This window comes from Aethalodelphis obliquidens, unplaced genomic scaffold, assembly GCF_003676395.1.
Source record: "Aethalodelphis obliquidens isolate GAN/ISIS:26980383/991018 unplaced genomic scaffold, ASM367639v1 scaffold10, whole genome shotgun sequence".
NCBI lineage: Eukaryota > Metazoa > Chordata > Mammalia > Artiodactyla > Delphinidae > Aethalodelphis > Aethalodelphis obliquidens.
The window spans coordinates 7,762,557-7,789,099 of NW_020837954.1; the positions used below are offsets into that span (position 1 = coordinate 7,762,557).

Sequence of the window (26,543 nt, forward strand, 5' to 3'; positions counted from 1 at the left end):
ACCAAAAAAAAAAAAAAAAAAAAAAAAGGCAAGAAAGAACTCAAATCAACAACCTAACTTTACAACTTAAGGAATTTCAGAAAAAGAACAAACTAAACCTAAAGCTAGCAGAAGGAAAGAAATAATAAAGATTAAAGCATAGAAATAAAATAAAGCAGAGAAAAACAACAGAAAAAAAATCAACAAAATCAAAACTTGGTTCTTCAAAAAGATCAACATAATTGACAAACCGTTACCTGGATTGACTAAGAAAAAAAGACACAAATAACTAAACTCAGAAATGAAAGTGGGGACGTTGCAACCAATTCTACAGAAATAAAAAGGATTATAAGAGTACTACAAACAATTGTACACCAACAAATTGGATAACCTAGAAACACAAAATCCACCAAGACTGAATAATGAAAAAAACAGAAAATCTGAAAAGGTCTATAACTAGTAAAGAGATTGAATTAGTAATCAAGAATCTCCCAACAAACAAAACCTTTAGACTGATTGCTTTATTAGTGAATTCTACCAAACATTTAAAGAATTAACACCAATCTTTCTAAAACATTTCAAAAAATTTAAGAGGGACATTCCTTAACTCAATGAGTCCAGCACTGTGCCAAGAGCCAAAGCTAGATAAAGGTACTGCAAGAAAACCAGTATCTCTTATATACACTGATGCAAAAACTCTCAACAAAATACTAGTAAATCAAATTCAGTAGCATATTACAAAGATTACAAATCATGACCAAGTGAGATTTATTCCTGCAATGCAAGGATGGCTCAACATAAGAAAACCAATTAATATAATATACTACATTAACAGAATAAAAAACACATGACCATTTCAACTGATGCAGAAAAAGAATTTGACAAAACTGAACACCTTTTTCTTGATTAAAAAACCTCAACAAACTAAGAATAAAAGGAAACTCTCATGACATAATAAAAGCCATTTATGAGAAAAAACAACAAACGTCGTACTCAATGGTTAAAGACTGAAAGCCTTCTCTCAAAAATCAGAACAAGGACGCCTGCTTCTAACACTCATGTGCAGCATAGTACTGGAAGTCATAAGCAGAGCAATGAGGCAAGAAAAATGAAAGGAATCTAAGTTAGAAAGGAAGAAGTAAAATTATCTCTGTTCACAGATGATATGATGTTATATGTAGTAAACCCAAACAATTCCATAAGTCTGTTACAACTACAAATTCAGCAAAATACCAGGACACAGTCAACACACAAAAATCAATAGCATTTCCATACACTATCAGTGAACAATCATGAAAGGAAATTATGAAAACAATTTCATTTACGAAAGCATCAAAAAGAACAAAATACTTAGTTAACATAATATTTAAATAAGGAGGTGAAAGACTGGTGCAATGAAAATCAAAAAATATTGCTGAATGAAATTAAAGACAGAGGGACTTCCCTCGTGGTCCAGTTGTTAAGACTCTGGGCTCCCAATGCAGGGGGCCTGGGTTCAATTCCTGGTTAGGGAACTAGATCCTGCATGCCGCAACTAAAGATCCCACATGCCCCAACTAAAGATCCCACATGCTGCAACTGAACATCTCACATGCCATAACTAAAGATCCTGCACACGGCAAGGAAGAGTCCATATGCAGCAACTAAGACCTGGAGCAGCCAAATAAATAAAATAAATAAATAAATATTAAAAAAAAGAAAGAAAAGAAATTAAAGACAGAAATAAGTGTAAACACATTCCATGTTCATGGACTGGAAGACTTACTATTATTAAAATATCAACACTACCCAAATGATCTACAGATTCAGTGCAATCCCTATCAAAACCCCAGTGACATATTTTTTCCCCTTTCTTTTTTTTTTTTGGCCACATTGTGCCCCTGGCAGTGGAAGCATGGAGTCCTAACCACTGTACCACCAGGGAATTCCCCCCAGTGACATTTCTTAGAGAAATAGAAATACACACTCTTCTCAAAGTCACATGGAACATTCACCAAGACAGGCCACACTGTGGACCAGAAAACACACTTTCAGCAAATATAAAGAATTAGAAATCATACAAACATGCTCTCCACTCTGACAGCTTTTCAAATTGGCTTTAAATTCACATTTAATGTAGGAAAAGTAGTGCTTATGGGGAAATTTACACCAGTCAATGTATATATTAGAAAAGATCTAAAATCAACAATTTAGCTTCCAACTTAGGCAAACAGAGAAAGAATAGCATTATAAACCTACAGCAAGCAGAATAATAAAATTAGAGCAGAAACCAATAAAGCTGAAAATATACCAATAATCAATGCAATAAGATTCTTTGAAAAGACCGATAAAATTGATTAACTTCTTAGCCAAGCTAACCAAGAAAAGAGAGAAAAAACAAATTAATACCAGAAATGAAATGAAAGAAAGATCATCACTACTGATCCCAAGGACACTGAACATATAATAAAGGAATATTATGAACTCTATGCCCACAAACTTGATAATTTACATGAAATGGAACAATTTCTTGAAAGACAATCTACCAAAATCACACAGGCGAAAGAGATCATGTGAATAGGACTGTATCTATTGATATTAAAGAAATTAAACCAATAGTTAATAACTTTCTATATCAGAAGGAACCAGGCCCAGATGGGTTCAATGGTGAATTCTACCAAACATTTAGGGAAGAAATGATACCAATTCTCTATAATTATTCTAAGCAATAGAAGCAGAGGGTACACTTGCTAACTCATTCAATAAAGCCAGTATTACCCTACTATCAAAACCAGACAGATGTCACAAGAAAGGAAAACTACTGATCAATTATCTCTCATGAACATGAACACAGATGCAAAAACCCTCAACAAAGTATTATCAAATTGAATCCAACAATATATACAAAGAATCATGTAACAAGTGGGATTTATTTCAGGTATGTAAGGCTGGTTTAACATCTGAAAATCTATTTATGTAATCTATCATTAACTGGTTAAACAGGTTAAAGAAGAAAAACCATATGACCATATTAATAGATGCAGAAAAAGCATCCAATAAAATCAAACACTGATTCATGACAAAAACTCTCAGCAAGCTAAGAATAGAGGGGAATTTCTGCAGTTGATAAGATCATGTACCAAAAACCTACAGCTCAATATCCTATTTAATGGTGAGAAACTAGATGCTTTGCCTCCTAAGACAGGGAACAAGGAAAGGCTATCCCCTTTCACCACTCTTATTCAACGTCATACACAAAGTCCTAGCCAATGCAGTAGACAAGAAAAGAACATTTTAATTGGAACCATAAAAAAAAGATTAGCGTGGCCCTTGAGCAAGGAGGATATGCAAATTCATGAAGTATTCCATGTTTTTAAAAAAGAAAATTTTAAAGTACACACATTGAGAAGGAAAAAATAAGACACTGCAGATGACATGACTGTCTATGAAGAAAATTCTAAAGAATTACCAAAACCTCCTGGATCCAATAAGCGATTATAGGAAGGTTAGAGGATACAAAAGTAAGACAAAAATTAACTGCCTTCCTATATATACTAGCAATGAATAACTGGAATTTGAAAATTGAAACTGAAAACACAATGCTCCTTGGTATCTATCTAAATTAGCTGAAAACCTGTGTCTACACAAAAATATGAACATGAATGTCTGTAGCTGCTTTATTCATAACTGCCAAAACTTGGAATCAACCAAGATACCCTTCAATGGGTAAATGGATAAACACTCTGGTACATCCATACAGGGAATATTATTCATCATTAAAGAGAAATGAGCTATCAAGCCAAGAAAAGACATGGAGAAACCTTAAATGCATATTCCTAAGTGAAAGAAGCCAGTCTAAAAGCCGACACACTGTATAATTCCAACTATATGACATTCCACAAAAGGCAAAACTAGAGACAGCAAAAAGAGCAGTAGTTGCCAAGCATTTGGGGGTAAGGAGAAAGATGAACAGGTGAAGCACAGGAAACTTTTAGGAACGGTGAACTGTTCTACGTGGTACTATAATGGTAGATCCAGGACATTATGCAACTGTCAACACCCATAAGCCAGTACAACACAGAATGAACTTTAATCTATGGACAAACATTAATAATAATAATGTATGAGAACTGGTTAATTGTAGCAAATGTACCACACTATTGCAAGATATTAATAACAAAGGGAAACTGGAGGGGAGGCAGGCAGCAGTGCCACACCACATATGGGAGCTCTGTCCTATCTGCTCAATTTTTCTGTGAATCTAAAATTGTTCAAAACAAAGTGTTCGTTAACAAGCATTGGTGAGGATGTGGAGAAATTGGGACTCTTGTGCACAGTTGGTGGAATTATAATGATGCAACCATAATGTAAAACAGTATGGAGGTTGCTCAAAAAATTAAAAATGGAACTAACATATAATCTAGCAATTCCACTTCTAGGTATATATCCAAAAAAATTGAGAGCATGGTCTCAAAAAGATATTGCACACCCATAATTCACAGCCAGCCTATTCACTACAGCCAAGAGGTGAAAGCAACACCACTGTCCATCAACTGATGAACGGATAAACAAAATGTGGTATATACAAAGAAATATTATTCAGCCTTAAAAAGGTAGGAAAACCTGTCACATGCTACATGAATGAACCTTCAGGACATGCTATGTCAAATGAGGAAGTCACAAAAAGACTACATAATTCCACTTTTATGAGGTATCTGAAGTAGTCAAGTTGAAAGAAACAGAGTGTAGAGGGGAATACCCTGGCGGTCCAGTGGTTAGGACCCTGTGCTTTCACTGCCAAGAGCACTGGTTGGATCACTGGTTGTGGAAGTAAGATCCCGCAAGCTATGTGGCAGGAAAAAAAAAAAAAAAAAGAATGCTAGTTACAAGGTGGGGAGGAAGGAGGAAAGAGAAATTGTTGTTTAATGGGTTTAATGTTTCAGATTTGCAAGATGAAAAAATTCTGGAGATCTGCTTCACAACAGTGTGAATACACTTGACTAAACTGTACACTTAAAAACAGGTAAGATGATAAATATTATATTTTTAGCACAAATTTTAAAAAGTATTTTTTAAATATCTTTCTTTGAAAAGGCAAACCAGATAGAAGAAATTTGCAAAACATATACCTGAGAATGGGCTCATATATATAATTCCTATCTGCTCCCCCAAAACGTATACAACTTAAAAAAAAACCAACAAAAAACAGCCTGATAGAAATATTGTAAAAAGACTGACAATACCAGGTCACAAGATACCAAAATGGCCAATCAAGATATGAAATAGTTCTCAACCTCATTAGTATTCAGAGAAATACAAATTAAAAATACAATAAACACAACACCAGGTTGGCTAAAAATTTTTTAATCTGATAATACTATTTGTTGAGGAAGATGTGAATCAACAGAAACTCTCATAAATGACTTACGGGACCATAAAATGGTATAGCCTCTTTGGAAAGTTTTGTATTATCTATTAAAGTTGAAGATATAAATACATTAAAACCATATATTCCTAGCTACATACCCAACAGAAATGCATGTATGTATGTGCCTACTAGGAGACATGTAAAATATTCCCACAACCATTTTTTATAACAGCCAAAAACTGCAAACAATCTAAATAACCATCAGATCAGAAAACAGACAAATTGTCGTATGTTAGTACAATGAAATACTACCAAGTAAAGTAAATGAACAAACTAAGGTTCCGAACAACAAAGATGAACCAATATAACATTGAGGAAAAGAGCAAGACACAAGAGACAACATCCTATACAATCTACTGATATATATAAACTTCACTATCAGGCAAAACTAAACTAATACATTTAAGCAATGAACACTTAGATAGTAACATACTAAAAAAAAAAAAAGCAAGGAAATGATTACACAGAAAGTCAGGATAATGGTTACCCCTACGAGGGAAGGAGGCAGTGGTGATTTGGAAGGGGCAAGTTTTAAGGCTTCTAGGCAGTACTCTATTTTTTGACCTCTCCAAGAGTGATATCATGGTTGTCCTCTTTATAATAAACCGCTAACCTGTGCAATTATATTTTACACACTTCTGTAAGTTATATTTCACAATTTTTAAAAATTTAAAAAATTAATCTCACTCTTAAGAGTTAGATTTAAGAAGTATATTTTTATTATGAAAATATTGTCAAAGACATAGGTCCTTTAGTTAAGAAGAGAAAAAGGTTCAAAAATGGAATATGTAGTAAGTTCAATAAAGGATAAACTTTTTAAAGAACCATAAATTTTCATTTTTTATTTGCCAGAATCAACTAATTTTAATGTTTTTAATTATTTGACTTCAAAAGTATAAAACTGAGTAGATAACTAACTTGAAATTCATTACTACATACACAGTGTAAGACAGAAATGAGCTTTTTTATAAATTTGTTTCCATATCCAATCTCAGTTAATTCAGAGTAACAAAACTTTATTGTTAAGACAACTTTTCTTCCTCTGAATATAGATAAAGGTACCCATTAGGGCTATATTTTATCATCTGAGTTATTCAACAATCAGTAGGTGATTATCACATGAAAATCTAAAAAAATTACTTGACACTGACAGCAGAACAACTTTTTTAACTGCAAGACCACTAGAGGTCACCAGTGCAAAACATCCAACATTGATTCAGCTAATACTATCAACCTAAAGTATTTCACAATTACTGTAGTTTCCAATATTTCTAAATAAGAACATTTTGCTTAAAACAAATAAATTACTTAGCAAAATGTTTTATTGTAAGATTCTTCTTACTTTAAACAAAATTTAAACTGAATGCAAACACTGGATATAGGTAATTTTTATCTAATTATTTTAAAACAGTCTTCAGAGCTTATTTTAAAAACATATATTCAGAAATGACAACATCATTAAGGAGCAAACTAACATGCAAGGAATTTAAAAAGATAGTGTTAAATACTTCAGATTTGGAAGCAAATTAAAGACAAAATCAGGCTATAGCAACTACTAATAAATTCATATTACTAGTATTTAAAATAGTAGGCTCTCAACAAATGTTAGGAACCTCTCCCCTTACGGATAAACTCAAATTATACAGGTGACTCTATTCTAAGCACTTAAATATTTTGGGCTAAGCAAGTTCAGCTGTAAATAACTTAAGGTATAAATACAGAGTCAGCTGACCCATGGAATTTTATTTGAAATGTAAAATACAAGAAAAATTCGTAACATATAGAGGTTTCAAAAGCTGGCTAATTATCAGAAATAACCAAGGAGGTTAGATTTTACATACACAAACACACAGCTTCATAATTCAGTGTGTTGAGGAACTGGAACTGCACAGAAAATTTTGTATAACCATCTGGTAACACAAGCAGTCAGTTCCCCACTTAAGGTACACTCAAAAAGTATACTGCTGGGACTTCCCTGGTGGCGCAGTGGTTAAGAATCCGTCTGCCAATGCAGGGGACACGGGTTCAATCCCTGGTCTAGGAAGATCTCACATGCTGCAGAGCAACTAAGCCCGTGTGCCACAACTACTGAGCTTGCGCTCTAGAGCCCGTGCTCCACAAGAGAAGCCACTGCAATGAGAAGCCTGCACCACAATGAAGAGTAGCCTCCGCTTGCCACAACTAGAGGAAGCCCCTGTGCAGCAACGAAGACCCAATGCAGCCATGAATAAATAAATAAATTTATTTAAATAAAAAAGTATATGGCTTTTCAAGAAGAATAAATAAAAAAGCATGCTTGCAATAGCCTGTAACATTTTTCATAAAAATAACATTTTCCTATTTTATATATTGCTAACAATTACAGGGAAAAAAGAAACAAAAAATACTAAGATTTCCAGAGGCAAATAAAACCTTTATTTTATTTTTATTTCTGCTCTTTATAATAGAGTCTAAAACAGAATTTAACAGAAATACCGCAACCATCCTCTAAAATCTCAATGTAATTTTAGATGGTAGTAGTTGGCTTAAAGCATAAAAGATTTTAAATTTTTAACTATAAAACCTGTATTTCAGTAAGTTCTCATTTATCTGGCATTTGAAAGCATAAAGCTCCAGGTATAAGCCCATTTTCTATAAACATAAGAATTTACCCCTTCAAGGTATAAAACTATAAACCATTTTAATAGACTTTCTAAAAACACGTTTAGGGAATTCCCTGGCAGTCCAATGGTTAGGACTTGACACTTTCACTGCTGTGGCCTGGGTTCAATCCCTGGTCGGGGAACTAAGATCCTACAAGCCACGCAGAGGCCAAAAAAAAAAAACCCCAACAAATTTTTAACAATAAAAAAATTTTTTAAAAATAGAAACACATTTAGTGACATCTTGACCAATTTTAAAATCTGTTCTTTTTTTTTTTTTTTTTTTGCGGTATGCGGGCCTCTCACTGTTGTGGCCTCTCCCGTTGCGGAGCACAGGCTCTGGACGCGCAGACTCAGCGGCCATGGCTCACGGGCCCAGCCGCTCCACAGCATGTGGGATCTTCCCGGACCAGGGCACGAACCCATGTCCCCTGCATCGGCAGGTGGACTCTCAACCACTGCACCACCATCAATACAAATTCATAAAAATACTAAAATATTGCAAAAGCCAGTAATATGGTATTAATAGCACTGATTTAGAACCTGCAGAGTAATAATAAATTGACACATCCCCTTAGCTGCACAGAACCACTTCTTACCAATATACTTAAAACTTCTACCAAAAAGAGTCTTCCCACTCACTCTCTTGGTCAAGCTTGTTTTCTATACTACTGAGGTACTGGCAACAAGCTTCCCTCTTTCCTCAATCATTCTATTTTGTACCAGGCTAGGAAACCAAAAGAATAAATGGACTCTACTCCTCTAACGTATTTTATTGCTATTTATGTATCTTTGAAAAGAGAATGAAATTCTTTTAAGAATATGGCTGGGTATAAACTTTTAAAAAACTAAGCGGGAAAAGCTTCTACGTAAGTGACTTTCACCTTTTATTATTTGCTTCATTGTTTTCTGCTGACAAGATTGATTCTTTGGGGAAGCCAGTAACAAAAGAATGTTGACTTAAATGAAAGATTACGGTTCTATCATAAAATAGCAAAATGGCTTTCACATGACTACAATTAGAGGAAAAAAACATTTTTTCTTGTTATTATTGGAGAGCAAACTTTTGTTCTCAAGACTGGTATGTTTCTTGAAACCACTTTTTTAAACCAGGAGATATTTCTAAGTTTATAATGAAAATAAGTAATTACAAATAATAAAAAATAATTTTACAAGCAAGTTTTTAAGAATAGCTTAATTTATTATTCTTCCTCTTAAAGTACTTTTAGTAATCAATTAAGGCAATACTGATCAGGTAAGTTATTTAAAATCATTACAAATCTTGAGATTGCTAATGTGAGAAAAAGACATTTAGTTGTGTAGTATGATTTTCATTAGTAGGGGTCCACATTCCTTTACTAAAATCCTTTAGGCCAGATGTGTTCTGGAAATTATTACTAAAATGTATGTACCACAAATTACTTAACCTTATCCAATGCAACTTGCAGCAATAACAAAATCAAACAAATACAACAAAGTATATGAGTGTTCAGTACGTGGGATAAAGACTATAAATAGCTGTTACCAAAACAAACTTGGGTCCACTTGCCCAACACACAGCAAAGCCAATTTACTGACAATGGGTGTGGTGAAGAAGTACACAGCTTACTGCAGGGTACCAAACAAGGAGAACAGGCAGCTCATGCTCAAAAGACCTGAACTCCCCAGTGGCTTTCAGGGAAGGGTTTTTAAAGACAACATCAGAGGTGAGTGTTGCAGGGTGTTTGACAAGCTTGTAGACACTCTTCTAATTGGTTGGTGGTAAGGTAACAGGGTGATGTTTCAGGAATCTCAATCCTCAACCTTCTGGTTCCAACTAATCTGGGGTCTACTGCTTGAGTCCAGCATATAATCACCCCTCTCCACAAATGGATGCAGAACAGCTCAAAGATATGCATTAGATTGTTATCTATATCCCTTCAGGAGGAACTAGGAGGCCTGTGACTCTAATAACAGAGTCATATACTAGTTAGTCATTAACTACTTGAGTCTGTTCTTTAGAACTTGGGTAAGGCTAGGAGACTAAGGCCTTTTTTTTTCTATAAACAAGGAACAAGGGACACAGAGGTGCTTTTGAATCTAGGAAGGTCCTGAAAGGTACTGCTCAGTTTCAACGCCCCCCTTTTCTTTGATTTTCCTCAATCCTGAGGGAAACAAGGGCAGGACAAGAAAGGAAATAAAGTTTTGGATACAAACGTTCATCATAAATTTTGGCAGGGGGACTCAGTTTCAATTCCCTACTCCTGTTTTAACTTTCCCCCAATCTTTACGGGAATGGGGCAACAACCACTCTGGCTACTTCCTGTTGAAATGGGGGCATAGTCCTCCTTCAATTTGGGGAATGGACCATGAGTTAGAGATATTCCCGAGTTCCAAGTCTTGGATCTGAATCTTGCATGATTAAGATCTTAGTCCCTTGATCCATCACTGTGGTGCAACAGACCCAATTAGAATTAAGAGGAAGAGTGAAAACCCAAACTTTAAATAAATCTCAGAAAATAGATCTCATTCCCTGAGGAATTCACAAGAATAAGCCTGAAAATCAGTCTATCTGGGAGACTTGTTGTTGCCAGGTAGCCAGCTGCTTAGATATAAAATTATATCTAAGTAGGTTTAACTTCTGATGTGGTATTAACATATAAATAACAGGAGCTACTGGCCACTACACACACATCTCTTTTTCCTGCTAAAAATCTAAATCTAATAGAATCTAACAATTCTATTGTCATGTAATACTCTGGCTAAAGAACCTAGCGCCTCCTGCTAGGAAGCTAGGGCTTGAGCTGTCTCATTTGTTACTATTATAAAAGAAAAAATTTAATAATTACAAGAGATCTTGAAACTATAAGGTTGCAGCTGGCAGGTGCCAGCAGACACTGCTTTGAGAACAGCTGGTGCCATCCCTGAGTCCAACACAGTTCAGAAAATGCAAGTTCCCAGCTAAACAGAAATGTGTCTAAAATCATGTCCATAATGGCCACCAAGTTCCTACCTTGGATGCCTGAACCACAGTTACTCAGTTTTGATTTCTAAATGCATTTTCCCCCCCTTAATGGTTAAAGGAGATGAACAACATATGTCTGACAGGCCACAAAACAGGCTATTCTACTTTAAGTTAAATCATGATGTTAAAGGCAGAAAGATTTCCCCATACCTCAATGGGGGAAAATTTCTTCTATCATTTCCCCTTTTGTTTGCAAATCTTTCCATAAATCAAAATATTTGTTCCTAGATGCTAGGATGGTTGTTGCTTCCTCTGGGTCCATCACGTCCTTTGGTGCTAGGCCTAATTGTGTGTGTGTGTGTGTGTGTGTGTGTGTGTGTGTGTGCGCGCGCGCATGTATTTACCTAGTTATCCACATTGGATGAAAACTAATCAGACATAGTGAACAAGCTCAGACCTATGATAATAGAGAAGCATTTTGTAGTCTATACATTTTATCAATTATACCAAATTGTAACACAAACACTGTACATGTGCTTTTAGCAGCGGACTTAAAGCAAGCAGCAATACATGTTATGAGTAGTTATACTCTGTGACAACTTCACTAGAAAATTTTCTTTTCATCCTAAACACTGGGGCCACCAGTATGCTGTGAAGTAAAACAATAACTTTCAGTGTTGATAAGGGAGACAAATATTTGGTAATCAATTCAATTGAATTAGTAGGATAGGTCTTACAGGCCTGGTCTGGATTCCTGGATCAGCTGCTTACCACTGCTGTCATCTTCTCATCCTGATGTGGGTGTCACTTGGGGTCAACAGTCTTTTCTATAGCCCAGCCCACTGCAGAGGCATAATTTCTTAAGTGGGAAGTATGAATTAAAGAGTCAATTCCTTCAGTTTCGTTGTGCATTAGCCAACTAAGAGTAATTAATAAGGATCCTTTTCTCTAGATTGGAGACAGTCCTTTAAACTATGCCTTTCCCAGTATGCATAATCTCCTGGTTGTACATCACGGGGTATTTGATCTTCATCCAAAGATAGTTTGTTGCGATAAGCTTTAGAAACAAAGTTAAGAGTGTCCTTTTAATAATTCAACTAAACTTTACAATTATGTGACTTAACAAAGAGCTAACTGGGAAGTGGGTCTAAGGCGGTAAAAACAGACCTCAATTAACAAAACTAGAATATCCACTGAAACAATTTTTATCCCTAAAATTGCCTTCATTTCTACCAAATATAGCCAAATTAAGACTAATTTAATCACAAAATAAGTCTGTTTAACTGGTCACAGAGGCACTAACAGGCCATCCAGGAACTTTTCATAAGGAGTCTCAGATTGAATTCTTTAAAAGCCTCTCAAGGCCAGGAAAGCCACACCAAAGGCTTGCCCAAGATTCTGCCTGTGGTATCTATAGATCTGAGTGAATTCCTCTCTTCCAGAGGTCTCCAAAATATCTTGAGGTTCCTGCACCTGCCAGGAGGTGTTCTTCCTTATTCACCTGTTAAGGCTGCTGGGAACCTAAGAGTTTTCAATTTCTGGAGGAATCAGATATAGAGAAAAGATAAATGTTTCAATTCTGCTTACAAAGGTATAATTTACCAAATTTTTCTAAGTTAGAGCTGAAGGAGACAGGTTCCCTTATATCTGGAGAACACAAATTAAAAGCCAGTAACATTTCAAAAAAAACCCCATAAAAATTATATAACTATATTAACCAATTCACTCAGTCCTGTGTAACTAATATTTTATCTTAGTCTTTTGTTAATGGTTTCATGAAGCCATCAGGTTTTCCATTAGAATTCTTTAATTTTTTTTTTTTACCCAGTTCAGCAGTATGATTTGAAATTTATCAGAAACCTATACTTGTCAAAAAGTTCTTTCTATGAAACTTCTTGAAGATGAAGCATTTGTGCAGAAGCATCAGAGTAAAACTCTACAAATGACAAAAGACTTTCAAGGTATGGTTAAAGATCTGATTACAACGCAATTCACAAAGAAACCTGGTTATTGTTGTGACCTGCAACATTTTAAGATAATAACTAGAATTATGACTGATAATATTATACCAAGACACATCCAAATTTTAGAAATTTTACATTATTTTTGGAATACTTACATTTAAGACATTTACCCATAATAACCTAAGGTTTATTACCACTCATTTGACAATGTTTCCCATGTAACTTAACACATCAAGTAATCCCAACTAATTAGTCTAATATCTCTCTGAAGTGCTTCAGGGGCCCTATGGAGCATCCCAAAGTTAGTGAGAAATCAGGAGAGCAACAATCAGAATTTGATCTTTGGGAAGTTTGCTAAAAACATCAATAAGGCTTCAAAAAACACTCAAACAGGATTAAAGGTCACTATGAAATAATACTCACTTAACCAGAAGGGAAAATCCAATTAAAGTGGCATTCCACTCAAAACCAGATTACCAAGTCCTATGCCTTCCCCCTCCCCACAGAAGGAAATTTCCAATTAAGGCAACCCCATAGGAAAGAATACCCTGGTGTAATCACACGGAGGTTCTGTCAATTACCAGAGATGACTTACAGACCAGGACCAGAGCCTTGTTTCCTTCACCACAGAAGCACCATGGACAGTGACGCCTGGTCGACAGCAAGAGGCTGCCCTTAAAACAAAGGTGTGTTCAGGAAGCTGCTGGACAGGATCTGAGAGCTGCCACCAGCCAGGGGCTGATGTGCCACAGGCAAGATGCCCACTCTGGATGACAGTCCATTTGTGGTTTCCAAAACTGTTACTGAACCAAACTTGGGTCCAGTCACCCAACACACAGCAAAGCTAATCTACTGACACTGGGTTGTGGTGAAGTAAAGCACAGCATTTACTGCAGGGCACCAAGCAAAGAGAATGGGCATCCTGTCATCAAAAGACCCAAACTCCTTTATGGCTTTCAGGGAAGGGTTTTTTTAAAGGCAACATTAGAGGTAAGGGTGGCAGCGGGGCTGATCAGCTCATGAACATTCTTCTGACTGGCCAAACCCAAAGTAAGACATCAATAACTTTGCCTTAGTAAAGAATTCTTAACATAACTTAGGCGCCAGGTGGCATAAGAAAACTATGAATTGGCAAGCAGGATGAAAACTATTTGTCAGCCCAAACAAACTTCATACTAAGAAAACTGGATTACTAAACCAAATCAATTGTCTTTGTTTTACCACCAATTAGACAAATGCCACTAGAATATAAGCTCTATTAAAGTATGAATATTTGTCTTTTGTTCACTGATATATTCCTATTATCAAGAACATTGCCTGGAATATGTAAAAACTCAATAAATATTTGTTGCTAAATAAATGAATGAAATCATAATTACAGTTTCTCAGTTTACTCAACTGTAAAATATGGGAGTGACCATATATATATATACAGCTTCTTCCTGAATCTCAAAATACGTAATTCATCTATGGTAGGTGATATTTCTTTAAAGAAAATGTAAAGTTTTTCACATGCATAAAGGAAAAATTTACTTTGGTTAAGTAACTGTGTTTGTGATTTGGTAATTTTTAAATCTAGTCTATGTTAATTCAGTATATTAATGATCAAAAATTAAGAAAATATTTAAGACATTTAAGAAACTAAGCATGAATAAGCTGAAATGATCCTAAATTTAGGAGTCTTATGTATCTGTGCCCACATTTGTTGCTACAGTACTAAATCCAATCAACGTACAGTTTTTTAACCTAAAATTTTACATTTTCAAGGAAAAAAGCCCTGAACACAATCCCTAATATATACTTAACTAACCTTAAGAATGTCAACTAAGAAAACAATTTTCTTTTGGAAATCCCCTTTAACAGCTCAAGTAAGACACTATTACTCAATAAAAGTTTCCACAAAATAGGATGTCTCTGATATGGCCCAAAGCTACCACAGTTGTTGGTCTAAGAAGATACCTTGGGCTTTAGTTCTCTGGAATTCTGTGGAATACCCTGGGTTAAATTTAGTTCATTTTCCCACAAGGAAAGCTTATAAAAGGGTTAAATTTACTCTTCTTCCTGAAAAATCCTTGGTAAGAATTAAAACTTAGTTGTTAATAAGTCAGCTATCTTTTAAAAAGAAAGGTGCCTTTTAAATCTCTAGGGGAAAAATTATTCATGTAACTTACTAGCTCATTAAAACCACTCATATATTTAACAAAACGTAGTGCACTGCTCATGTAATTTTTTTTTTTTTTTTTTTTTTTTTGCGATATGCGGCCTCTCACCGCTGTGGCCTCTCCCACTGTGGAGCACAGGCTCCGGATGCACAGGCCCAGGGGCCACGGCCCATGGGCCCAGCGGCTCCGCAGCGTGCGGGATCCTCCCGGACCGGGGCACGAACCTGCGTCCCCTGCATCGGCAGGCGGATTCTCAACCACTGCGCCACCAGGGAAGCCCTGCTCATGCAATTTTGGTACTAGGAATTCTAATAGCTTAATTTGTTGCACATCTTTATAACTAATGTAAAAGTAATGATATGAATATATGACAGGTATATAGAAAGTCCTAGAATGTGCACGGCTTGCCATGGTTACATACCTCGAAGTGCAATTCTCTTCTGATCCCAAATAAACCCAGCTCTGCTAAAGAAGTAACCGTCTATTTGTTTTTTTAAACACACTCAGGCTCTGCTGCTCACGGCTCAGAAAGCCAATACTCAACAGGGTGTTGGTTGGAAAGGAAAAGTTCCTTTACTCAGTAGGCCGGCAACCTGGGGAGAAGGTAGACTCGTGTCCAAAAACCAACTCTGAAGATTCTGCTTGACCATGAAAGTTTTTAAAAGGAGAACCATTTTGAGAGGGGGTCAGAGTCTCTGTTGTCTTCCACTCTGTGCAGACTTTCTTCTGATTGGGTGGTGCTGAGGTAATAGGGCAGTGTTCCAGGAATCTTGTGCTCAGCCTGAAGTTACCATCCTCCACCTGGGTGGAGGCCTTAGTTCCCACAGAAGAACTCAAAGGTATTGTTATATATATTCCTTGAGGAAGAACCAGGACCCTGCACTATTGTTCTTGACTGCTGCTCCTTTGTTTCTGCATTCCCTCCCTTCTCTCATAAGCAACTGCTTGAATCTGCCCTTTGGATGGAATTCAGGGAAGGTCAAGGAGGCTGACCACAGTATAATCAGCTGCTTCAGGGTCAAGTTAGCAATACATAGTCCTAGGCTCTATTTTCATCAGCCTTTGACCAGATAAGATCACATCATTTAGCCCTGTTAAATTAAACAAGGAAGCCATTAGACTGAGTTGGTTTTAATGCCTTAGAAGCCTACATAGCCAAACCAAAACCTAAGCCTGTAATGCCTAAAGGTTAATAAATCAAACCTAGGACTTCCCTGGTGGTCCAGTGGTTAAGATTCCGTGCTTCTAGGACTTCCCTGGTGGCGCAGTGGTTAAGAATCCGCCTGCCACTGCAGGGGACACAGGTTCGAGCCCTGGACTGGGAAGATCCCACATGCCACGGAGCAACTAAGCCTGTGTGCCAGAACTACTGAGCCTGAGCTCGAGAGTCCGCGAGCCACAACTACTGAGCCCGCGTGCTTCAACAATTACTGAAGCCCGTGCTCTGCAACAAGAGAAGTCACTGCAATGAGAGGCCCGTGCACCACAATGAGAGGTCTCACTGCAATGAGAGTGGACCCCGCTCACTGCAACTAGAGAAAGCCCGTGTGGAGCAACAAAGACCCAATGCAGCCAAAAATCAATCAATTTATTAAAAAAAAAAAGATTCTGGGCTTCCACTGCTGGGGGCGAGGGTTCCATCCCTGGTCCGGAAGTTCCACATGCCACACAGTACAGCCCAATAATATTAGTAGTAACAATAGTAATAATAATAAATCAAACCTAAGGACAACCATACGAACAGTCAACTAGGCTTTCCCAAATAAAGGAATTACTACCTAAGCTAATAACTTAGTTGCTTTACTTTCACCTCCTCTCTATAAGTCTTCCCCTGGCTCCTGTCCAGAGTGCTCCTATGACTTCTGGTTTGTTTCTGTTCAATTTGAATAGACATTTGCTCAAATAAACTCTTAAAATTTTTTTTTTTTTTTTTTTTTGCATACGTGGACCTCTCACTGTTGTGGCCTCTCCCGTTGCGGAGCACAGGCTCCGGATGCACAGGCTCAGTGGCCATGGCTCACGGGCCCAGCCGCTCCGCAGCACGTGGGATCTTCCCGGACCGGGGCACGAACCCGTGTCCCCTGCATCGGCAGGCGGACCCTCAACCACTGCGCCACCAGGGAAGCCCAAACTCTTAAAATTTTTAATGTGCCACAGTTTATCTTTTACCAGGCTGTAGTTCTCACTACTAAAAGGTGATGTAGAGTAGGACAAAGCAAGAGGAAAGGAAACCTCACTCTCCTCCATTAGATTTTAAGCTGCCTGAACAAGAACTTGTGTTCTATTTTGTATTATTACCCAGCGTGCCCTATACATATTAGAAATCTATCGAAGTAATACTGGTACTGGTGTTCACTGCCACAATTGTTTACTGAGTGCCCCCTATGGCTCTAGGGATACAACGATGCACTAGACCAATACAATCCCTACTCTCAGAGCTTATAGTGTACCGTGAGAGAGACAGTACATTCGTTCCTTCAGTATCCCTCAGGGGATTGGTTCCAGGTCCCTTATATAAAATAACATAGTATTTGCATATAACCTACATACACTGTCCTTTATACTCTAAGTCATCTGTAGATTACTTATAATACCTAATACCATGAAAATGCTATGTAAATAGTTGTAAATACAATGTAAATGCTATATAAATAGTTTCCAGCATATGCAAATTCAAGTTTTGCTTTTTGGAACTAACTGGAAACTTTTTTTCTGAACATTTTCCATGTGCGGTTGGTTGAATTCATGGATACAGAACCTGAGGACGTGGAGGGCCGACATTAAATAGACTAGGCATGTGCAATGCAGCTTAATGAATATTATGATAATGGAAATTCACCACATAGGAGGCCTTTGTACTTGCAAGCTCAAAGATAATTTCCCAGAGCAAATGACAGCTAAACTTTAGACTGAAAAGGAGCAGAAGAGAGTTCAAACAGGAGAGGAAGTATTCCACATAGAGAGAACTGCATGTGTGAAGGCCTGGAGGGGAAAGAGGATACACTAACTTTACAAGTTTAGAGAAACAAAGTATAACTGGAACATGTATGTCTGGGAGAACTGGGAGGTGGGGGGGAGGAGAAGAGGAAAAAGGAGGAGAGATACAAGGGAAATAAAGCTGAAAGGTTAGCAGAAGCCATATTGTGAAAGGCCTTATTAGAAAATACCACTAAAAAGCTGTATTTGAATATATCAATACATATAACAATGTATAGACACTAAAAAATTTTATGAAGACCTCTTCTGGATACTCCCTGACAAAACAGTGGAGATAATACATAGTACAGGGAAAGCTCAATAACAACAAATAACCCAATTAAAAAATGAGCAAAGGATGTGAATAGATACTTCTCCAAAGACGATACAAAACGGCCAATAAGCACATGAAAAGATGATCAACACCACTAATCACTAAGGAAATGGAAATCAAAACCACAGTGAGATATCAACTCACATATATTAGGATGATGGCTATTCAAAAAACAGAAAATAATAAGTGGTGACAATGACACAGAGAAACTGAAACCCTTGTGCACTGTTTGTGGGACTGTAAAAGGGTGCAGGTGTGGGAAAGAGTACACCAGTTGCTTAAAAAATTAAAAACAGAATTATCATGATCCAGCAATTTCACTTCTAGGTATACATCCAAAAGAATTGAAAGAAGGTTCTCACAGAGAGATTTGTGCACCCATATTCATAGCAGCACTACTCACAACAGTCGAAAAGGGGAAGCAACCCAAGTGTCCATCACAGATGGATGGATAAACAAACTGTGGTATATAAATACAATGGAATATTATTCATCCTTAAAAAGGAAGGAAATTCTGATGCTTGGATATACCTTGAGGACACTATAGTATATGAAATAAGCCAGTCACAAAGAGACAAGTAATGTATGATTCCACCTACAGGAGGTATCTAGAGTAGTCAAATTCACAGAAAAAGAAAGTAGAATAGTGGTGGCCAGGGGCTTGAGGAAGGGTAACTGGGTTGTTGTTTAATGCGTACAGAGTTTCAGTTTTACAACATGAAACAGTTCTGGAGATTGGCTCAACAACAATGTGAATACACTTAACACCACTTAACCGTATACTTAGAAAAATGATAAATTTTATGTTATAGGCTTCTAACACACACACAAACACGTTCCTTGTATCCAATACCTACCTTTCCAAAGAGAATCAATGCATGATTGTCTTGTTTCACCTCCTCACCTGAAGTATAGTTGATTTACAATGTTTCAGGAATACAGCAAAGTGATTCACTTTATTTATGTGTATATATATACGCATATATATTCATACACTTTTCAGATTCTTTTCCATTATAGGTTATAAGAAGATACTGAACACAGTTTCCTGTGCTACACAGTTGGCCCTTGTTTATTTTATATATATGTTTATATTTTATATATATATATATATATACACACACACACATACACACACACACGTGTGTGTGTGTGTACCTTAATCCCAAATTCCCAAGTTATCCCTTCGCCCTCCACCTTTCCCCTTTGGTAACCACAAGTTTGTTTTCAGTGACGCCACTGGTATGTTTTAAAGCAATTCTCAGATATCTTATTTCACCCAAAAATACTTCACTATATTTTGCTAACAAATATTTAGTTTACAGGGAAAAAATGCCATTACCACAGCTAACAAAATTAAATAATATTAATATTTTTATTATATTTGTTATGGTGATCTGTAATCAGTGATCTTTGATGTTACTACTACCACTGCTGAAGGCTCAGATGATGGTTAGCATTTTTTAGCAGTAAAGTATTTTTAAAATTAAAAAAAAGTCTACAGATAATAAATGCCGGAGAGGGTGTGGAGAAAAGGGAACCCTCATACACTGTTGGTGGGAATGTAAATTGATACAGCCGCTATGGAGAACAGTATGGAGGTTCCTCAGAAAACTAAAAATATTGAATACAATTACCATATGATCCAGCAATCCCACTCCTGTTAATATATGTGGAAAAGACAAAAACTCTGATACACGCACCCCAATGTTTACAGCAGCATTATTAACAACAACCAAGTGCTCATCACCAGAAAACTGGTTTAAGAAGATGTGGGGGGTGTGTGTGTGTGTGTGTATACACACATAACGGAATATTACACATATACATATATATTCCATTTGTAACAACATGGATGAACCTAGAGAATATCACACTAAGTGAAGTCAGAGAAAGACAAATTATATGATATCACTTATTGTGGAATCTAAAAAATGATACAAATGAACTTATTTACAAAACAGACTCACAGACATGGAAAACAAACTCATGGTTATCAAAGGGGAAGGGGGGGTATAAATTAGGAGTTTGGGATTAACAGATACACAATACTATATATAAAACAAATAAACAAGGACCCACTGTATAGCACAGGGAACTATATTCAATGTCTTGTAATAACCTATAATGGAAAAGAATCTGAAAAAGAATATACATGTATGTGTGTGTGTTTATAGATTTAAAACAATCTTTTTGCTGTAACCTGACACTAACAACATGGTAAATCAACTATACCTCAAAAAAATATATACACATATCTTTATAAGGTTTTTTGGTCAAATCAGGTCCACATGTTGCATTTGGTTATGTCTCTTAAGGGTGGAGAATATTAATACCATGGAAAATTGTTTTTAAGTGAAAAAAGGAACACAGGAATAGAAAATACAATGTTGAGATTGGTTCAAGGTGGCAGGGTAGAAGGACGTGCACCGGAACCACAACTAACTGCTGAGCAATCATTGACAGGAAGACACTGGAACTCACCAAAAAAGATATCCCACATCCAAAGACAAAGGAGAAGCCGCAATGAGATGGTAGGAGGGGGGCAATCACAATAAAATCACATCCCATAACTGGTGGGCGACTCACAAACCGGAAAACAATTATACCACAGAAGTCCACACACTGGAGTGAAGGTTCTGAGCCTCACGTCAGGCTTCCCAACCTGTGGGTCCGGCAACGGGAGGAGGAATTCCTAGAGAATCAGACATTGAAGGCTAGTGGGATTTGACTGCAGGACTTCGACAGGACTGGGGGAAACAGAGACTCCACTCCTGGCGGGCACACACAAAGTAGTGTGAGCATCAGGACCCAGGGGAGACTGAACCACACCTACCTGCTAGTGTTGGAGTGTCTCCTGCAGAGGCAGCGGGTGGCTGTGGCTCACCGTGAGGACAAGGACACTGGCAGCAAAGTTCTGGGAAGTACTCCTTGGTGTGAGCCCTCCCAGAGTCGGCCATTAGTCCAACCAAAGAGCCCAGGTAGGCTCCAGTGTTGGGTTGCCTCGGGCCAAACAACCAACAGGGAGGGAAGCCAGCCCCACCCATCAGCAGTCAAGCAGATTAAAGTTTTACTGAGCTCTGCCCACCAGAGCAACACCCAGCTCTACCCACCACCAGTCCCTCCCATCAGGAAACTTAAACAAGCCTCTTAGATAGCCTCATCCACCAGAGGGCAGACAGCAGAAGCAAAAAGAACTACAATCCTGGGCTTCCCTGGTGGCTCAGTGGTTGAGAGTCCACCTGCCCACGCAGGTGAAACGAGTTTGTGCCCTGGTCCGGGAAGATCCCACATGCCAGGGAGCGGCTGGGCCCATGAGCCATGGCTGCTGAGCCTGCGCGTCCGGAGCGTGTGCTCCGCAAAAGGAGAGGCCACAACAGTGAGAGGCCCTCGTATTGCAAAAAAAAAACAAAAAACAAAAAACAAAAAACTACAATCCTGCAGCCTGCGGAACAAAAACCACATACACAGAAAGATAGATAGACAAGATGAAAAGGCAGAGGGCTATGTACCAGATGAAGGAACAAGATAAAACCCCAGAAAAACAACTAAATGAAGTGGAGATAGGCAACCTTCCAGAAAAAGAATTCAGAATAATGATAGTGAAGATGATCCAGGACCTCAGAAAAAGAATGGAGGCAAAGATCAAGAAGATGGACGAAATGTTGAACAATACAATACAGAGATGAACAATACAATAACTGAAATAAAAACTACACGAAAAGGAATCAATTGCAGAATAATTGAGGCAGAAGAACAGATAAGTAACCTGGAAGACAGAATGGTGGAATTCACTGCTGCAGAACAGAATAAAGAAAAAAGAATGAAAATAAGTGAAGACAGCCTAAGAGACCTCTGGGACAACATTAAACGCAACAACATTCGTATTATAGGGGTTCCAGAAGGAGGAGAGAGAGAAAGGACCTGAGAAAATATTTGAAGAGATTATAGTAGAAAACTTCCCTAACATGGGAAAGGAAATAGCCACCCAGGTCCAGGAATCACAGCGAGTCCCATACAGGATAAACCCAAGAAGAAACCCGCCAGGACACACAGTAATCAAATTGGCAAAAATTAAAGACAAAGAAAAATTATTGAAAGCAACAAGGGAAAAACGACAAATAACATACAAGGGAACTCCCATAAGGTTAACAGCTGATTTCTCAGCAGAAACTCTACAAGCCAGAAGGGAGTGGCATGACATACTTAAAGTGATGAAAGGGAAGAACCTACAACCAAGAGTACTCTACCTGGCAAGGATCTCATTCAGATTTGATGGAGAAACCAAAAGCTTTAGAGACAAGCAAAAGCTTTAGAGACAAGCAAAAGCTAAGAGAATTCAGCACCACCAAACCACCTCTACAACAAATGCTAAAGGAACTTCTCTAAGTGGGAAACACAAGAGAAGAAAAGGACCTGCAAAAACAAACCCAAAACAATTAAGGAAATGGTCATAGGAACATACATATTGATAATTACCTTAGACGTGAATGGATTAAATGCTCCAATCAAAGGACACAGGCTTGCTGAATGGATACAAAAACAAGACCCATCTATATGCTGTCTACAAGAGACCCACTTCAGACCTAGGGACACATACAGACTGAAAGTGAGGGGATGGAAAAAGATATTCCATGCAAATGGAAATCAAAAGAAAGCTGGAGTACCAATACTCATATCAGATAAAAGGGACTTTAAAATAAAGAATGTTACAAGAGACAAGGAAGGACACTACATAATGATCAAGGAATCAATCCAAGAAGATATAACAAATATAAATATATATGCACCCCACATAGGAGCACCTCAATACATAAAGCAACTGCTAACAACTCTAAAAGAGGAAATGGACAGTAACACAATAAATAGTGGGGGACTTTAACACCTCACTTACACCAACAGACAGATCATCCAAAATGAAAATAAATAAGGAAACAGAAGCTTTAAATGACACAACAGACCAGATAGATTTAATTGATATTTATACAACATTCCATCCAAAAACAGCAGATTACACTTTCTTCTCAAGTGCGCACAGAATGTTCTCCAGGATAGATCACATCCTGGGTCACAAATCAAGCCTCAGTAAATTGAAGAAAATTGAAATCATATCAAGCATCTTTTCTGACCACAATGCTACGAGACTACAAATCAATTACAGGGAAAAAACCGTAAAAAACACAAACACACGGAGGCTAAACGTTACTAAATAACCAAGAGATCACTGAAGAAATCAAAGAGAAAATCAAAAGATACCTAGAGACAAATGACAATGAAAACAAGATGATCCATAACCTATGGGATGCAGCAAAAGCAGTTCTAAGAGGGAAGTTTATAGCTATACAAGCCTACCTCAAGTAACAAGAAAAATCTCAAGTAAACAATCTAACCTTACACCTAAAGGAACTAGAGAAAGAAGAACAAACAAAACCCAAAGTTAGCAGAAGGAAAGAAATCATAAAGATCAGAGCAGAAATAAATGAAATAGAAACAATGAAAATAGCAGAGATCAATAAAACTAAAAGCTGGTTCTCTTAGAATATAAACAAAATTGATAAACCTTTAGCCAGACTCATCAAGAGGAGGGAGGACTCAAATCAATAAAATTAAAAATGAAAAAGGAGAAGGTAAGACAGACACTGCAGAAACACAAAGCATCCTAAGAGACTACTACAAGCAACTCTATGCCATTAAAATGGAAAACCTGGAAGAAATGGACAAATTCTTACAAAGGTATAACGTCCCAAGACTGAACCAGGAAGAAATAGAAAATATGAGCAGACCGATCACAAGTAATGAAACTGAGACTGTGAGATGCAGAAAAAGTTGTTGACAAAATTCAACAACCATTTATGATAAAAACTCTCCAGAAAGTAGGCACAGAGGGAACCTACCTCAACATAATAAAGGCCATATACAACAAACCCACAGCAAACACCATTCTCAACGGTGAAAAACTGAAAGCATTTCCTCTAAGATCAGGAACAAGACAAGGATGTCCACACTCGCCACTATTATTCAACATAGTTTTGGAAGTCCTAGCCACGACAATCAGAGAAGAAAAAGAAATAAAAGGAATAAAAATTGGAAAAGAAGTAGTAAAACTGTCACTGTTTGCAGATGACATGATACTATACATAGAGAATCCTAAAGATGCCACTAGAAAACTACTAGAGCTGATCAATGAATTTGGTAAAGTTGCAGGATACAAAATTAACGCACAGAAATCTCTTGCATCCCTATACACTAACAACGAAAGATCAGAAAGAGAAATTAAGGAAACAATCCCATTCACCACTGCAACAAAAAGAATAAAATACCTAGGAATAAACCTACCTAAGGAGGTAAAAGACCTGTACTCAGGAAACTATAAGACACTGATGAGAGAAATCAAAGATGACACAAACAGATGGAGAGATATACCATGTTCTCGGATTGGAAGAATCAATACTGTGAAAATGACTATACTACCCAAAGCAATCTACAGATTCAATGCAATCCCTATCAAATTACCAGTGGCAGTTTTTACAGAACTAGAACAAAAAATCTTAAAATTTGTATGGAGACAGAGAAGACCCCAAACAGACAAAGCAGTCTTAAGTGAAAAAAATGGAGCTGGAGAAATCAGACTCCCTGACTTCAGGCTACTACAAAGCTACAGTAATCAAGACAATATGGTACTGGCACAAAAACAGAAACATAGATCAATGGAACAGGACAGAAAGCCCAAAGATAAACCCACATACGTACGGTCAACTAATCTATGACAAAGGAGGCAAGGATATACAATGGAGAAAAGACAGTCTCTTCAATAAGTGGTGCTGGGAAAACTAGACAGCTACATGTAAAAGAATGAAATTATCCCTAACACCATACACAAAAATAAACTCAAAATGGATTAGAGACCTAAATGTAAGAGTGGACAATATAAAACTCTTACAGGAAAATATAGGAAGAACACTCTTTGACATAAATCACAGCAAGATCTTTTTTGATCCACCTCCTAGCTTAATGGAAATAAAAACAAAAATAAACAAATGGGATCTAATGAAACTTAAAAGCTTTTGCACAGCAAAGGGAACTACAAACAAGACGAAAAGACAACCCTCAGAATGGAAAAATATATTTGTAAACAAATCAGCGGACAAAGGATTAATCTCCAAAATATATAAACAGCTCATGCAGCTCCATATTAAAAAAACAAACAACCCAATCCAAAAATGGGCAGAAGACCTAAACAGACATTTCTCCAAAGACACATAGATGGCCAAGAAGCACATGAAAAGCTGCTCAACATCACTAATTATTAGAGAAATGCAAGTCAAAACTACAATGAGGTATCAACCTCACACCAGTTAGAAAAGGTATCATCAGAAAATCTAGAAACAACAAGTGCTGGAGAGGATGTGGAGAAAAGGGAACTCTCTTGCACTGTTGGTGGGAATGTAAATTGATACAGCCACTATGGAGAACAGTATGGAGGTTCCTTAAAAAACTAAAATAGAATTACCATATGACCCAGCAATCCCACTACTGGGCATATACCCAGAGAAAACCATAATTCAAAATGACACATGCACCCCAATGTTCACTGCAGCACTATTTACAATAGCCAGGTCATGGAAGCAACCTAAATGCCCATCGACAGATGAATGGATAAAGAAGATGTGGTACATATATAGAATGGAATATTACTCAGCCATGAAAAGGAATGAAATTGGCTCATTTGTAGATACGTGGGTGGATCTAGAGACTGTCATACAGAGAGAAGTCAGAAAGAGAAAAACAAATATCGTATATTAACGCATGTATGTAGAATCTAGAAAAATGGTACAGATGAGCTGGTTTGCAGGGTAGAAATAGAGATACAGATGTCAAGAACAAACGTATGGACACCAAGGGGGGAAAGTGGTGGGGTGTTGGGGGGGTGGGGGTGGGATGAATTGGGAAATTGGGATTGACATATATACACTAATATGTATAAAACAGATAACTAATAAGAACCTACTATATAAAAAATAAATAAAACTCAAAAATTCAAAAAAAAGGTAAAAATAAAACCACTGCTTAAAAAAAAGAGAAAATACAATGTTGAGTGGAAAAAAAAATCTGGACATTTACCGTAAAATTAGTTA

The 26,543-nt window shown here is 37.2% G+C and overlaps 1 protein-coding gene and 1 pseudogene across 5 annotated transcripts in view; one reads left to right on the forward strand and one right to left on the reverse strand.

The window, feature by feature from the left end:
* The window catches only part of STRN3 (striatin 3), a 114,818-nt gene that overhangs the window by 58,504 nt on the left and 29,771 nt on the right, over positions 1-26,543 (reverse strand). The window lies entirely within an intron of this gene.
* LOC113623076 (uncharacterized) lies at positions 3,246-3,333 on the forward strand (annotated as a pseudogene).